General features: G+C 46.9%; 1 protein-coding gene across 3 annotated transcripts in view; it reads right to left on the bottom strand.

The window, feature by feature from the left end:
* Positions 1 to 603: 603 nt before the first annotated feature.
* BANP (BTG3 associated nuclear protein) overlaps positions 604 to 15,515 on the bottom strand; it is a 159,946-nt gene continuing 145,034 nt past the window's right edge. For 2 of the 3 annotated variants that reach the window (XM_050311719.1, XM_050311720.1), the window contains one exon: positions 604 to 619. The gene's annotated coding sequence lies outside the window, so the exon portion shown is untranslated. The remainder of the gene's footprint in view (positions 620 to 15,515) is intronic. The other variant, XM_050311724.1, reaches the window with a different exon arrangement.

Below are 15,515 nucleotides of genomic sequence, written 5' to 3' on the forward strand. Positions count from 1 at the left end.
GATGAAAAGGGACGGGGGATCATCTTGACAAAAGTATTAAAGTATTTCAGACACTTTAGACATGCAGGATGCCTCAGGTCACACATGGGGATTTTCCTCCTGACATGTTACATCTGGGATAAGAAACAGCTGGGAAGGCGATTGTGTTACACGTGCACAGTGCTCGCCATTGTGAGCACAACCAGAGACACCCAGGCCCTCCTTCCAGCCCTCAGCACGTGCTCCCTGAGCAACTGGAAATACAGATCCATCCCGTGCTCCCTGAGCAACTGGAAATACAGATCCCGGGTGTTGCAAGGCCTCCAAGTACCACTCGATTCCCTCTAAATGACAGCATCCACTCCCTGTTGCCAAGGCCCCCAACACCGCCCAAGTTTCAATCCTCTCGCAATTCAGATTTGGCCCCCTCCCCGCTGGCATCCCAAATTATGGAGCCCAGACCTCTGTAAATCAAAATAAAATCCAACCACAGTAATTCTTGCAGCATTCAAACCTCTGTGAAGTGGCATTAAATGGGAAGATAACACAAATATGCACTGAAAGAAATGAAGTACCTGGTGCAGGTGTTCGGGAGATGAATTCACACAGGACAGTCAGTGTGTTCAATCAATAATCCTGCCTGGAAAAAGAGAAGAAAAATTAAGATTTTTTCAGAATTTAAAGATCTTCTGTAATTGAACAAAATGAAGATAGTTAACTCATTAGAACTGTCAACACTTAAGCACACTTAGTAATCAAGAAAGACTTTGTGTTTCTTTTTTTCTTTACACCATTAACTTCTTTCTGCCCAATAACAGAACAGTTACTAAGGTTTATAAGAATAATTATTCTGTCTTCTTTCCTCCAAAACTATTTTGTTCTAGCAAATAAAAGGCCTGGGGGAAAAAAAATCTGAAATACTCTTTAAAAAACCCTATAGTGTGAAAGTTTCATGAACAGGCTTCTTCAGCATTTGCATCTTTCAAGCACTGAAGTCTGTCAGGAATTTCTTGTAGTACAAACATTAACAATGGCCACACATCCCATTTACTCCACAAAATGCTGCAAAAACCTCACTGAAAGACCCTTTCTTATTATTTTAATCATCAACATTTAAAGAAAGATTAAACAAAACATTTAAACACTTAAAACTTCAAACCCTAGTTGGCCTCAATGATCCTAAAGATCTTTCCTGACCTAAATGATTCTGTGATCCTTTGATTGCCATTCCCAGCAGTACTCGTAAGAATTAACTGGCTTAATAACCAAGTATTTTCATTATAGCAGCAAGAGCAAGGTTTAAAATCCAAAATCCAGCTAAGGTCCTTATCCACTTGAGCCAACACTGTCTTTCTTGCCTCTAAAGTGAGGGGACAAAAGAGAGTCTTCCCTGGGGAGCCTCCAGTCAAGTCACCTCCAGGACAAGGCCTGCTGACCCCACCCTTCTCCCTGAACTCCCTGGGCCAGTTTGAGTTGTTTTATCTACAAGTCTCCAGACATTTGATGCATCTTTTAGAAGTCTCAAACACCCAAAGGTTCCTGTGTCAGTGACTATTTCAGTTATTGCATTACAATTAAAGATCAAATCCCAAATCGCTGGAGTTGCAGAGAAATCAGGAACCCAAGTACTGATTTCAGCCTGGAAAAGGCTCCAGAGAGACCTGAGAGCCCCTTCCAGTGCCTAAAGGGGCTCCAGGAGAGCTGGAGAGGGACTTTGCACAAGGGCCTGGAAGGACAGGACAAGGGGGAATGACTTCCCACTGCCAGAGGGCAGGGTTAGATGGGATATTGGGAAGGAATTCTTCCCTGTGAGGGTGATGAGGCCCTGGCACAGGTTGCCCAGAGAAGCTGTGGCTGCCCCATCCCTGGAAGTGTCCAAGGCCAGACTGGATGGGGCTTGGAGCAACCTGGAAGAGTGCAAGGTATCCCTGTCCACGTGGAATGAGATGAGCTTTAAAGTCCTTTCCAATGATTCAGTGATTTTACCCAGAACCACCACTATTAGGAAAGAAGCCAAAACCCTCCTACATTTATTAATTCATTATAAATTCATGATCTTTAGCAACCAACTCATGATTTCTAAGTGTGCAGGGCTGGCAGAGTTGCAAATCCTTTTGACTCATAACATTCACAGGGGAAACCCCAACTGGCCTTCGCTCCCCACCCACTCTCGGTGCTGATGCAAAGGCAGCTCCTACCAGGTCCATAAACATGACTGGAAGACAAGACCCCCCCATTCCTGATGGCCACCAGAGTTGTCTGTCAGAGTATCTACAGCAAAGCTATTGCACAATGAGCAACATAAAGCATCCCATTAAATTACAGCCAGTGTTTTGAAATCAGACAAAGAATGCTCCAGATATAAATATTTATGGGGGTTGATGAACCACTAATGAAATCAAGACTCAAATGTGCTTGGACTGTCCGTCACCCAAAATGAGTAAGACTGGAGTGTAAATATTGCTGTTCAATGAAACAGTTTGTGCACTGGCTCCAATGGCAGGGAGAGCACACATGGGAGATCAAAGGCACAGAGTGAAATCTTGGTTGAGCTGCAGCAAAATACTCAATCAGCTGTGCCAACCATGCCCTCCTGAACACCCCTTGGCCAGCAGTGACCAGCTGTGCTGACGTCATGGTGCAGGTGAACACCTCAACTGGTGCTAATCCAGATAAGTGTAGCATTAGTTTTGGCTGCATTTCCCTTGGTTTGGATGCTGCCCAAGAGGCAGATGTGGAGAAGAGTCCTTCTGGGAAGGGGAGATGACAATCACAGGGATTACAGGGGTTCAGCAAAGGAAACTCTTGAGCATTGTGGTCAAAGGCTGAAGGTGGTGATTTGTCCCCTCTGATGAGATTGCACTGGGACACTGCATCCAGCTATGGGCCTCCAACATGAGAATGGCTTCCCACTGCCAGAGGGCAGGGTTAGATTGGATATTGGGAAGGAATTTTTCCCTGTGAGGGTGGTCAGGCCCTGGCACAGGTTGCCCAGAGAAGCTGTGGCTGCCCCATCCCTGGAAGTGTCCAAGGCCAGATGGGATGGGGCTTGGAGCAACCTGGGCTAGTGGAAGGTGTCCCTGCCCATGGCAGGGGGTGGGACTAGATGACCTTCAAAGGTCCCTTCCAACCAACCATTCCATGATTCAGCAGCCAGGGATCCCCTGTTCAAATCCACAAGATCTCAATAACTCCCATGCCTGATTTTCCATCTCAGTTGTAGGTCAGGAGCAGCAGGAAGCCAAACCCTCCAATGCTCTGAAACCTCCAAACTCTGAAAGAGTTACAAACTGTGGAGCAGCCCCAAGACTGAGCTCCTGCCCAGAGAGCCCTCACTGCAAACTCCCAGAGCAGACTCTTTTGCAGACATCCTGCTTTTCCCACCCTGTAAAATGTTATTCCAGAAATTCCATATAAACGCCTTTCACATCACATTACATTCCCCTGGCAGAAATAAGCCAGATAAGGAATGTCTGCCCATGAGTGTCGTGATCAGGCTTTCAACACATCTGAACTTCAAAGGGGCCAAAGAGGAAAATCTGCTCATCCCAGCAAATATTTGCTACAGATCCCACTTCCAGTGTCTTTCGGGTGTCTGATCATCAAATTAATGGATTCCCCCCAACCCTTCTTAGGGGGCTGATGAGCTTCTCCTGAACTCCTCCAAAACAATCAGTGAGGGAAATTAGAAAAAGAAACCCCAACCATATGGTTTGAACACAATGGATTTCAAAGGAAATAAAAGCTCTCTGTAGACTCCACATCCTCTAAATCCACTGTGAGAAAAGATAAAAGCCACATTGTAGTCGAGTCTCCACCTAAACAACTCAAGCAGAATCTAGGTCAGTGTTCCCTCCTGGGAAATGATGGATTAATCAGTGGTGCTTCCGAAGGGATTTTTGACTAATGCAGTGTTTTTATATAGGAACTGGCAACCACCACCTCCTGCAACTCAATATTCTCTCAAAGCCTCCAAGAGCCAAAAGTTACACTTGAAAAGTGCTTTTAAGCCTGCTGGAAAAAAAATCTGTGCCCTTATTCCAAGTAGAAACAGAAAGAGGAGATTATTCTTGGTAACAGCACTTCCTACCCAGCACTTCCAACACCAGAGGTATCCTCTCCTCCCAAGTGGTGACAATCCATCCACTCGAGGTTCCAGAGCTGCAGATCCAGGAGCCACCAGCCACAGCTCCTGAGCTCCCACCTCCACCTGCAGATCCTGTTTGCACCATCCCTGTTTGAAATGGGAACCAGCCACGGGAAGTTTTCTGTGGCACTGGATTTAAGCAGGACCATCTTTGCTGGCTGGAAGAGAAGTTTCTCATCCCAGTTCTTTGGGATATGGTTCCTCTTGGCTGCACTGAAGGAACTTGATGTTTTCTGCCCAACCAGTCCACAGGGACATGCATTAATTCTGACAATATCTGGTGGAAAAGAATCTGAGGTCCAGCGTGAACCTTTTTGCTGCCTCCAGAGAGATGAAGGGATGCAAAGTGGTGGGAGGGGGAACTTTTCCTATCCAAAAACTAATGTTTTGACTCCATTCCATTCAGAAGAGAAAAAAAAAAAAACCTCAACACCAAAGAACAAACCCTCCTACTAAAAGGTCTTGTTTTCGTTCCTTTGTGGAAATCAACCACAGTTTAAACCTTTATTTTTGTACTAAGCAGATTTTTGTTTTCTGGCCATTTACAACTTGCTCTCCACCATCATCTCCCACCCCCAGAGTGCAGGTGACACCGAGGGGAGTCCCCAACATAAGGGATTCCAGAGCCAGGAAGGGTTTTATTCCCCACCTGTCCCTCCAGCCCAAGGGATGAGTTATTTCCACAAGGATGTGAAAAGCTCTGACTACAAAGACAACTCACAAATATTTTTAGCCTCTATAAAATAAAAAAAAATTTTGAAGGATAGCATGTCCCCTCTCCCTGTAGTTTCACCTTACAAAACTGAAATCCAGCTCCATCCCAGCTGAGTTTCCTACTCTCCTCCCTCTCCCAGGGCCACAAGTTTTTGGAGCTGGATTTGGGGAAGATGCAGGTTTTGACCCTGGGGAGCTCCTGCACGAGCCACAGCACAGCAGCTGCAAGACCTGGCTCAAAGAAAGGCAAGAAAATGGGCACTGGGGGGAAGAAGTGACATTATTCCTCCATTTTAGCCATTTTACAGCAGCTGGGGGTGCACATCTGGGTGTCAATTCTGCCACATCCCCATGGCTTTTAAATCCCTCTAGGGATGGAGGATCCACCACTGCCCTGGGCAGCCTCTGCCAGGGCTGGACAACCCTTCTGGCAAACAATTTATCCCAACATCTGACCTAAACCTCCCCAGCACATCTTAAGGCCATTCCCTCAAGTCCTATCTCTGGTTACTTGGGAGAAGACACCAATTTATGATCTACATTACAAGAAAACAAGCCCTGAAGGGGCAACACCCCCCTCCAGCCTCCCAAAAGCAATGAAGAAGTGGTTGCACTCACACTCCCATCCTGTGTTTAGCAAATTTTCCCCATTTGCATCAATTTTATATCCATTTTGCTGGTTTTATTACCCATATCTCTGCCCCACTATCTTCTCCAGAGCCTGCAGTCTCTCCCTGGATGAGCCATTTATCTCCAAACCCAAATAAAGAACATTTTTAGGCTGTGCCATTGCATGGGAAAGATGCACTTTAAGTTAACAGCTTGAATTAACAAGGCAGTAAAACTTAAAATGACCTTCTTTGTATTCTTGGCATGAGAGGAAGCACCAAGCCCTCCCTTTCTTTGTTAGAATGGCAGAAGATGGTGAATAGAGCACTGCTCATGGTATCAAGTGATCCATTTCAGTTTTACTCTTTAACAAATAGAAGAAAGAAAAAAAAACCACCTCCTTTTCTTTCCTAAAAGGGCTCCTCTCAGACAGGCTCTTACTGACTGATAAACAGGGTAATTATATTTTAACCAGGCTGCCCACAAAGAATCAGTATTCAAAACACCCCCTGTATCCTTCCCAGCTCAAAAGGCTTTGCAGGGACAAGCAGGGAAAATGGAGAAACTATTAAAATCACATTTCAACAGGATCATAGTGTTTCTCAGGGCAGGTCCATTAAAGAGATGGACTGATACCTCCATGTCCTGTCAGGATTGGGTTCCTCTACTTAGAGGAAATGGGATGTTCATTTACCAGGACTGTGCTGCAACCTGATTCTGAATGAAGTTCACATTTCCTCCACCTGGGAGCTCAAACCAAGCCCCCACCTGAGCCAGCAGATGTGCCCCCACTCCCCTGTGGAGCAGAGCCTGGCAGTGCCCACACTCACCCACTGCCCCCGAGCATCACTCTGGGCCTTTGGGTCCCTGCTCCTCCACATGCCAAGGGCAGTTTGAGCTCAGCATGGGGAGATGGAGCCCAGCATCCCCCAGGACTTTGCACCACACAGGAGCAGCCCCTGCTCCAGCCTGGTCCCCTGATCCAGCCCACCTTTCCAGCTGTTGATGCTGCCCTTTATTTAATCACTCAGACCTCCAAGCACTTCAAGTATTAATAAATTCAGTTTTCAGGTCCCAGTGCAGGACATATCCCCCACCACACCCACCTCCCAGACGAGGAGAAGGTTAAACCCTGGGCTACAGCCACATTTCACTCCGTAACACAAGTGACAACCTCAGCCCCAGCGACATCAGAGTCCAACCACCCCCTCACAGACAGGACAGGCACCAGGACAGTTCTGCCTCCAGCCAAGCCCAAGCACTCTCCAGTGCCAGCACATCCTTGATCAAAGACAGGATTTGGATTTTTCCCCCTGAAGGATTGTTTTACTTCCAGTTGTGAAGGAAACACGTGCCCTGGAGATAGAGCAGCACAGGCTCAGCACAGTTTCCCAGTTGGAAAACCAAACCAAACGAGTCGTTCCCATCTTCAAAAAGCACTTTCAGGTGACAACCACAGCACAGAGTTTGATGCACCCCTGGGCTGCAGAGTTCTTGCTTCCCCTTTCCATGGCTCCCCCAAAACCAGCAGCTCCCCATTCCAGTTCTCTGCAGTTCCAGTGCTGTCCCACTGCTAATTCCCAAATGAGTGCCTGCTTCCCTCCTCCTCTCACAGCAGCAGCAGCCCCTGAAGGAACAGGAAACTTCTACAGGAGCTTAATGGAAAGTAGCTGCTGAGAAAACAGCTTTTTTTCCTAGGAAAACATATCCAAGCACAGATATAAGCACTTGCTGCAGAGGTTGAAGAGTGCAGCCAAAAATGCCAGGAACCCTAAATCATGTTTTAAGAACTCTTCAAACACCTGACAGGTGAAGGCAAGTCTAAACTGAATCGACACAGAGGCTCTCAAAAAAGTAAAATAATTAAAGAAATAAATAAATCACAGCTCAGCTGTTGTTTAATCCCACAAACATTTAGGCCCTCTAGACACTTGAGCAACTTTAAAGATCTCCAGGTATCCAATAATTCTGCTTCCAGTCAGGAAGGATGAATTTCACATGGGAGACCTCTGCAACTCAACGCCTATTTCCAGACTTGATTAAGTCATAATGATGGAGGAGACATGCAGGGAATGAGGATTTCCCACATCTGCAGAGCCCTGTGCCCTCCTGCCAGGGATAAAATAGACAACACAGCAGCTCAGAAACAAGCATGGAGTTGGTATTTCACACCCTCCTTCCTTCTCTTCTCTCTTCTATTTATGAAAATTCCCTTTGGAACAGAAAGTCAAGATTCAGGACATCCTGAGAAGGATCCCAAAAAGGCACTTGGCAGTTTTTTCTTTAATTAGACCCAAAAGTGAAGGCACCTGTTTAGCCCAAGGGGCTTCATTACTTAATTGTCTGGGAGGAGTTGGGTGGTGATGCTCCCAAGTGATTCCAGCTGTGAGGAGAAGACTCTCAGCTGGGTAGGGAAGGCAGAAGAAACTTTGAAACAAAAGCGAGGAAAACATCACAGTTCCACTCCAAAGCCCATTAAATCCACGAGAATCTTTCAGGCAGCTTCCAAAGATTTTGGATCAGCCCCAGAAGCTGCTTCTCATCCACAATTCACAATGACTTTACTAGAAAAGGAACAAAAAGGCTTTTTGTTCACATTTTCCAGATGTGGAAACTGAGGAACATGAGAAGCTGGTGCAGAGCAGGTCAGGGTGGCAGAGCCTGGGACGGGATCACTCCTGCTCCCCAAAAAAGAGTAGAGGGGAGACATCCAACCAAACCCATCCCTGTCCCAGAGAGCAGGAAGGGTCTGCACTTGTTTTCTCATTGCAACACAAAAAAGACAATTTTTTAGTGGTAGAAAGTTGTCTCTCTCCAAGGGAGAGCAGAGAAGCAGAGGGGGATGTGGTGGATATCAGAGACACCACAGAACTAAAGATTCCAGGGGCATTGCCCTCAGCCAAGTTTATGGATCACAAGGAGAGGAAAACAGCAACATCCAGCACAATGAAAGCAAAGCATTTGATACATCCACCTGCCAACACTTAAAAATGACAAAAAGGGGGTTATAAGAAACAACAGACATACCTTTTGCTGCCACTGAAGAGCACACAGGACCAAGAGGGAAGAGGTTGGGGCAGGAATGGAGAGGAAAAGCAAGAGCTGTTTTGCTACAAGGGAATACACCTCTGAAGCAGGGATGGCTTCAATATTCTGAGGCTTCACAGCCCCAGGGCTGAGAGACTGGCACCAAACACTGCTCAGAACAAGAGGGGGAAGGAGCAGGACGAGCTTTGCATCTCAGACAGCTCTAATCTCCCCTAACTCAGAGCAGCAGGCACAGTAGCACAGCTGAACCAAGAGGGAGCAAAATCAAACCACAGCTCAGCCTCCCACCCACACACACACCAGGAAATCACAACCCATTAGACTCAAATCAAGGCAGTTTGGGGACACAGAGGAGAGAGGCACCTCACTGACCTGCTCAGGAAGGAAAGGACAATACTGGAAGATGTTCAGGGGTCCAGCCAGCTCCCAGGAAAGGTGACAAAATTTCAAAGCATAGCCCAAAATCCAGGGGGTCAGGAAGACCAGTGAAGACCCCCAGGAAGCAGAGAACTATCTTCCATCTCCCTTAGGGCCCTTAGCAAGTTATTAAATTAAAAATAAACCCTCAGCTCCAGGCAGCACCTCCACCAGAAACCCACCCCAAAGAGGGGAGCTTGCACTTATGGGTAATTTTAAACCCACTGCCAGGTGGGGAAAAGGGCTGGGCTGGGCTCTCCAATTCCTTTAATCTCCTCCAGCTGCCCACAGATGCTGATGGTCCCACCTGGGCAGCCCTGAGCTCTCAGAGGGGAGTCAGGCAAGGGCAGCACCCAGGAAAGGGCTGGTGCCTCCTGCATCGCTCATCCCTATGGACTCCTCTCCTGGGAATCATTTCAGGACTTGTCCTTCAGTGCTCCCTGGTTGTTCTTCACGTGGATGATTCCCTCCCTCATCATTCCCCTGGGAGCCTGAGCACATCAGAGCAGCTCCCAGAGCCCCTCACCCATCACGCAAAACCAGGAGTGAGGGGCTTGACAAACAGTTCTGGCTCAGAGAGGTAAAAGGTCCATCTGTCCTTCCAACAACAGTGACCCCAACAACAGTCCTGGATGCAAGAGGGACAGAGCTACACTTGGCTTTTTGGTTGTGGGCTAAAGGAAAGGGAGACAAGTCAAAGCCAGGCTAGACAGGGCTTGGAGCAACCTGGGATAGTGGAAGGTGTCCCTGCCCATGGCAGGGGCTGGGACTGGCTGGGCTTTAAGGTCCCTTCTAACCCCAACCATTCTGTGATTCCATGATCTCCAAGTCCAGCCAGAGCTACAACAGGTATCAGTGCCTCAGGACAGTGCAGGGAATTCCCAAAATCCGACCTAAACCCCACCTTCCCCCTGAGTTACGCTGCCCTCACTCCTGGTTTGGGGATGGAGGGGGAAGCTGAGCACAGACTTGTGAATGTGGCAGTGTTTCAACAACCACGAGCTGCAGAGTTGAGAAGCTGAGGGTTAATTTTCCACTGGAAAGGGGAGAGGAGAGCTCAGCTATGGGAATGTACAGAAAGGCAGCTCTGGCTGTGTTGTTCCCTATCCCAAGCTTCTCTCCAAGTCCAAGTGCTTTGAAGCCCAGGAGTACACACTAATTAACTTCTAGTAATTACTGCCTAAACTCCAGGACTCAATGTATAGGGTTGCAGAGAGAACTTCAAAATGACAGCAAAGTGCTGCTTAAACTAAAACCCAAAACAAACCAGGAGGAGGGAGAGTGAAAAAAAGGGAAAGAACCCCACATTTATTAGACATTTGAGCCCTCATAATGCTGGACCAGCCTTGGGAGGTTGGAAGCTTGGTCCCAATTTATTAAAAGCAAGGGCCAGCAATGCTGAGAGTGAGCTAAAACCACACAGAACAGAAGATGAAACATCCTCAGCTACTGGAAGTGGTGGTAAATCCTTCACTTTGTTAATTAATTAGTTTTCATGCTAATGGTGAGGTCAGGTGTACACAGAGCCCATGGAGTGAGTCTAAATGATTTCTGTGATCAAGAGCTCCATCTTTTAGGCTTGCAGCCTAAATAAGCCAACTCTTTCTTTTTTTTAAGCCAGCCAATGGTCTGGTTAAAGCTTTGCTCAAGGGACACACTGGTCCTGTCTTCTACTAAGCCCAGCCTGGGCAGGTCAGCCTTGCAAACAGCATCTCCCCCAGAGCCAGGCTGCACTCAGAAGTGATCCTGTTTTCTGGGTGTTTTCTGGTTTTATTTTTTTCTTGAAAAGAAGGAAAATGGAGGCTGATGAATATGGTTGTGTCTCAAGTGTTTCCTACCAACACTGGGTTGGTGCTGGAGGAACTCTGCCACCATCTCTCCCCAGTGTGAGGTCAAAAACCATTCCCCACCTCCCAGACTGGTGCCATTGCCTGGATTCACCCTGCTGATGGAGCACAGCCCCACATTATAAAGCCCCTTCTCTGCAGGGCCCTGTCTCTGCTACAAATCCTGTCCTTTCCTGCCAAACCCCTGCACAGGGAACAGGAATGTTTCTCCTTCACCTTCTTGCACCTGCACTTCATCTTCTCCCAGGATAAGTGGGAAAGCAGCTGCCTGTGTTCTGTGAGAGGTGAGAATGGTGTGGGTTGGAAGGGACCTTAAAGCTCATCCAGTTCCACTCCCCTGCCATGGGGACACCTTTCACTATCCCAGGCTGCTCCAAGCCCCATCCAACCTGGCCTTGGACACTTCCAGAGATGAAGCTGCCACAGCTTCTCTAGGAATTCCATTCCAGCCCCTCACCACCCTCACAGGGAGGAATTTCTTCCCAATATCCCACCCAGGTCTCCCCATTTCCAGTGGGAAACCGTTCCCTGTGCCCTGTCGCTGTGCTGAGCTCAGCAATCCTGTGGACGTGTGGAAAACGCATCAGCAGGACCCTGAGGGATCACAGAGGGAGAAGCTCTTTCTGGAAAGCAGAGCTTTTCTCCAGCCTTGCCTTTGCAGACCAACAATGGAGCTCCTCTGGAGGAACCTCCCACCACCCGGCAACGGCGTCGGCTCTGCTTTTGGAAGAGTCATAAAACTCAGAATGGCCAAGATTCCAAGTTTTCCAGCAAAATGTGGCCAAGACAAAGCCAGCTGTGACACCCCTAAAATATGCTGTCTATGGATGCTGGAGGGCTCCATGGAAACTGCAGAACACACCTCTGGTATGTGCAGCCTGTGCATTTTTTTCCAAGATCGGAGCCCATTTTCACGGGATTATAAATCAGCTCTAATAAATATTAATTCTCAGCACAAAACGCTCCCTAATCATAAATTTTAAAACACATAGTTTTAAAAAATGTATATATTCTTGGGGTCATATTTCCACAGGTTCTGCTCCTGAAATGTTGTCCTGCAGTTCTCTGGCCAGGACAATACTGGGAATTCAAAATGAAATCTTGTAGAAAATGGGCTCAGGTTCAATAGTTTGGACTCAACCTACAGGAAAATAGGAAAGGGAATGACTGCCCTTGGCAGGTCTGTTTTGATCCTGATGCTGAACCCTGCAGAGTGTTCACACACCACTGAGATGGGTGTGCTGAGTAAACACTGGGGAGCAAATCTGTGCAAGGATTAATGGAATTTTCCAACATTTTCATGCTCAGGCACTGGATTTTCAACCCCCCTCAGGAAATTTGGGAGCACAAATTCCTGCAGGGTGGTAGAATCCATGTTCTTCACCCTTTAGACACTTTAAATGATAGTTTGGGAATCAGTACAGAATTTTGTCTTTTTTTTTTTTTTTTTTCCCATTCAGCAAATGAGGTCCCCAGAATTCTTCTTGTGAAAAGATTATGGGTTTGCATTATCACAGAATCTTGGAATGGTTTGGGTTGGAAGGGACTTTAAAGCTCATCTCTTTCCACCCCCTGTCATGAACAGGGACACCTTCCACTAGACCAGTTTGCTCCAAGCCTCGTCCAACCTGGCCTGGAACATTTCCAGGGATGGGCAACTTTCAGCCAGAGACCTTGGAAATCTGCAAAATTAACTACTCCAAATGTGGGTAACTGTAAATTCCTGCTTCCAGCTGTCAAATCCCCCTTTTTTTCTCACCCCTGCACCTTGCTTTGCTTTGCTGGCAGACAACAACTTTGTCCTTGGCTTTGTTGTGTCCTTCCCACCTCTCCAAAAATAGTCTTATTTTTTCCTCTTGGAATTTATTTTTAGCCATTACATTCCTTTCATCAAAGCAGGCAGCAAACATATTTAAAGATATTTATCTTCCTTTAGTGGCCTGACTCTGACCTCACACAGAATCACAGAATCCCAGACTGGTTTGGGTGGGAAGGGACCTTAAAGCTCATCTTGTTCCACCCCCTGCTGTGGGCAGGGACACCTTCCACTATCCCAGGTTGCTCAGAGCTTCATCCAACCTGACCTTGAAATAAATTGGCAATGAACTCCCTGAAATCCAAGTATTGAATGGGGGTAAAAGTAGCAGCACCCTCTCCAGCAGGAAATGCTGCCACAAATTGTCCCAGTTTAACCTCACAGAGAAGAACTTTAACTCATCGTTTCTGTGCCTGGAGGCTGATTTGACCCTGTAAAATCTGCCAAGACTGGGGGAAATGGCATTTTCAGTCATGCACAAGTCTGATTTTCTGCTGGGAATGTTGGTGGCCACAGTTTAAAAATACAGCTTGCTCTACTCTAGTAAGTTTGGAGAAAATGCTTCAAACACAGTAGATTCAACATTTTTGTCTGAGACATGAACAGCCTCAGCTCACAGGGAGAGTGCCACAGCTTGTGCTAATCGCATGACAAGAATTCCATGTGAATTCCATGTAAAAAGGCAAACATCAGGAAGGTTTTCAGCATCCAAACCTCCTCCAGAACCCTCTGCAAGACCCTCAGGAACAGATGTGAAGCAAAGGCAGCAGCACCTGAGCTGGGTGGGTTTCCACCCACAGCAAATATCAGAGCTTTCAGAGAAAACGCCAAGAAACAGCAGGGAAAGGTTGAAATTCAAATAAAACTCAATATCCAGAAGGTGGGGAAGGTCAAATAGTGCCACTGCAGCACCATATTTTCTTTCTTTTGGAAAGAGGAGGAACAGAACACTGATGTCATCAGAGTTTGGCCTGGTACTCCTACATGCTCACAAGGGTTTCACTTGGATGAGCTGGTAAAATTGAAAGGAAAGAACAAGAAGAGAAAGTTGAGCTGGAGGAGGAGGAGGAGAAAAGCCTTTTTCCATCACCAGCCCCCCAGGGGTTCCCAAGCTCCTCTGTGTGCTGGCACCAAAGCCCTGCCCACGCATCTCCTCCCAGTCCATCCCAGTTTAAACACCCTGGGAAGTGCCCTGAGTGCTCTGCCTCACTCCCTCTCTCTTCCCAGCTGGAATTGTCTTTGTGGCATTACAAAGCTCTGGCACGGATCTCCCTCTACCCTCTCAGTCACCCAACGGAGCCTCGGGAATAGTCCCTGGATCCCTCAGCAGAATCCAGGAGATAAGATGCATTCCTAGAGATTTAGGGACTTGGAGAAGGGGGAGGTCAGCAACTGATGTGGATTTCTTCCAACTCTGGAATCTTACAAAGGTGAGAAAACAGAACAAACAGCAGAGAAAGGACCTCTGTGATCTGAGAGCAAAACAAAGCCGGGGATGATTTCAAATTTCAGTGTTTGCATCATCCCTTTCTCATCTGCCCTTGAGCAAAGACAGATAGTGAAATACCTCCGAAATAAGAAAAAATATTTAAAATTTCAAATGCTGGGCAGTAGCACCAGGTATTTTATCTCAGCAGGACAAAAGGTCCATTAATCATGTGGCACTATTTTATGCACCATCTCTTATCTCCCCATTGCTCCCTGTGCTCCCTTTTACAGGACATCTGTGACAGCAGTAAAATATTGATTCATATTATTATATACCAATGGTCTTCACTGAAATTGCTGTATTATTTGGGAAGATTGGAACACAGGCATGAGTTTGCCCCAAAATGCAACCAATTCCAGAGTGGGAGCTGCCCAGCAGCGGAGCATTTAGGATAAGAAATGGAAAATCCTCTTAACAGTGAGGAAAAATCAGAGAATCAAAGAATGGTTTGGGTGAGAAAGACCTTAAAAGCCCCATCCAACCTTGCACACTTCCAGGGATGGGGAATCCACAACTTCTCTGGGCATCCTCTTAAAATAGAAGGCCTGAAGGAAGGTGGGATTTAAGGACACAAAGAGGAATTAAGATGGAACTCCCAAAAATCCCTCCTCGCTTGGGAAAGTGCTGCCAGACCTTTGGAGAACACAACAGAGCAAGACTCTGATCCTTCATTAGCTCCAGGAAAAGGTGAATGTACATTTGCATATTTTAGGGCTCAGCAGACAAGATTCCCCCAGCCATCAGTTTTTCAGTGCTTTTATAGTTTTTGCTGAATCTCTTGGCAAGAAAGTCTCTTCTCTGACATGTTCAATAGGGGGTGTGGTTAGGGCTGGGTTGGGAACAAGCAGATAAAGCTGATTTTTAGGAATCTCAGCAGGGGAAAACCCAAATTCCTATTTTCCATCAAACAACCACCAGCAGGGCTCGATCCAGCTGCAGAATCCCAGCTCACACCACAAAGGAGATGCTGAGCTCTGGACTCAGCTTAACCTCTGCAACACCACCCCACTGCCAGTGCTTCAAACAGCTTCCACTGCAGAGCTGATCCTACAACACGTGGGAATTGTTGCTTCTGGAAGGGCTTAATTGCATTCTCCAGCCAGGAGCAGCATCCCTGTGGCCATCCCTGGGGAAGCAGCTCCCAGGTTGTGGGGTCTCCTTGTGGTAAAGCCACATGGAGCATGACATCCCCCCAGGACCCCACCCAAGGGATGGAGATCAAGGGTTGGGATGGGCAAGTGCTGCAGGAAAACACTGGAAAACAGCCTCAGGGTTATTAACAATTAACAAATAATCATTAATTCAATTAATTAAATAAAACTTGAATTAGTCATCCATTTTATCAATAATAAATTAATTAAAATTAAATAATTATTAAATTAGTAATAATCAGCCTTTGCAGTGCTGAGGCTGCAGCCTCACGAATTATTCTGGGTGCTCACACGTGGC

This window comes from Myiozetetes cayanensis, unplaced genomic scaffold (assembly GCF_022539395.1).
Source record: "Myiozetetes cayanensis isolate MyiCay16 unplaced genomic scaffold, myiCay2020 scf16, whole genome shotgun sequence".
Lineage (NCBI taxonomy): Eukaryota > Metazoa > Chordata > Aves > Passeriformes > Tyrannidae > Myiozetetes > Myiozetetes cayanensis.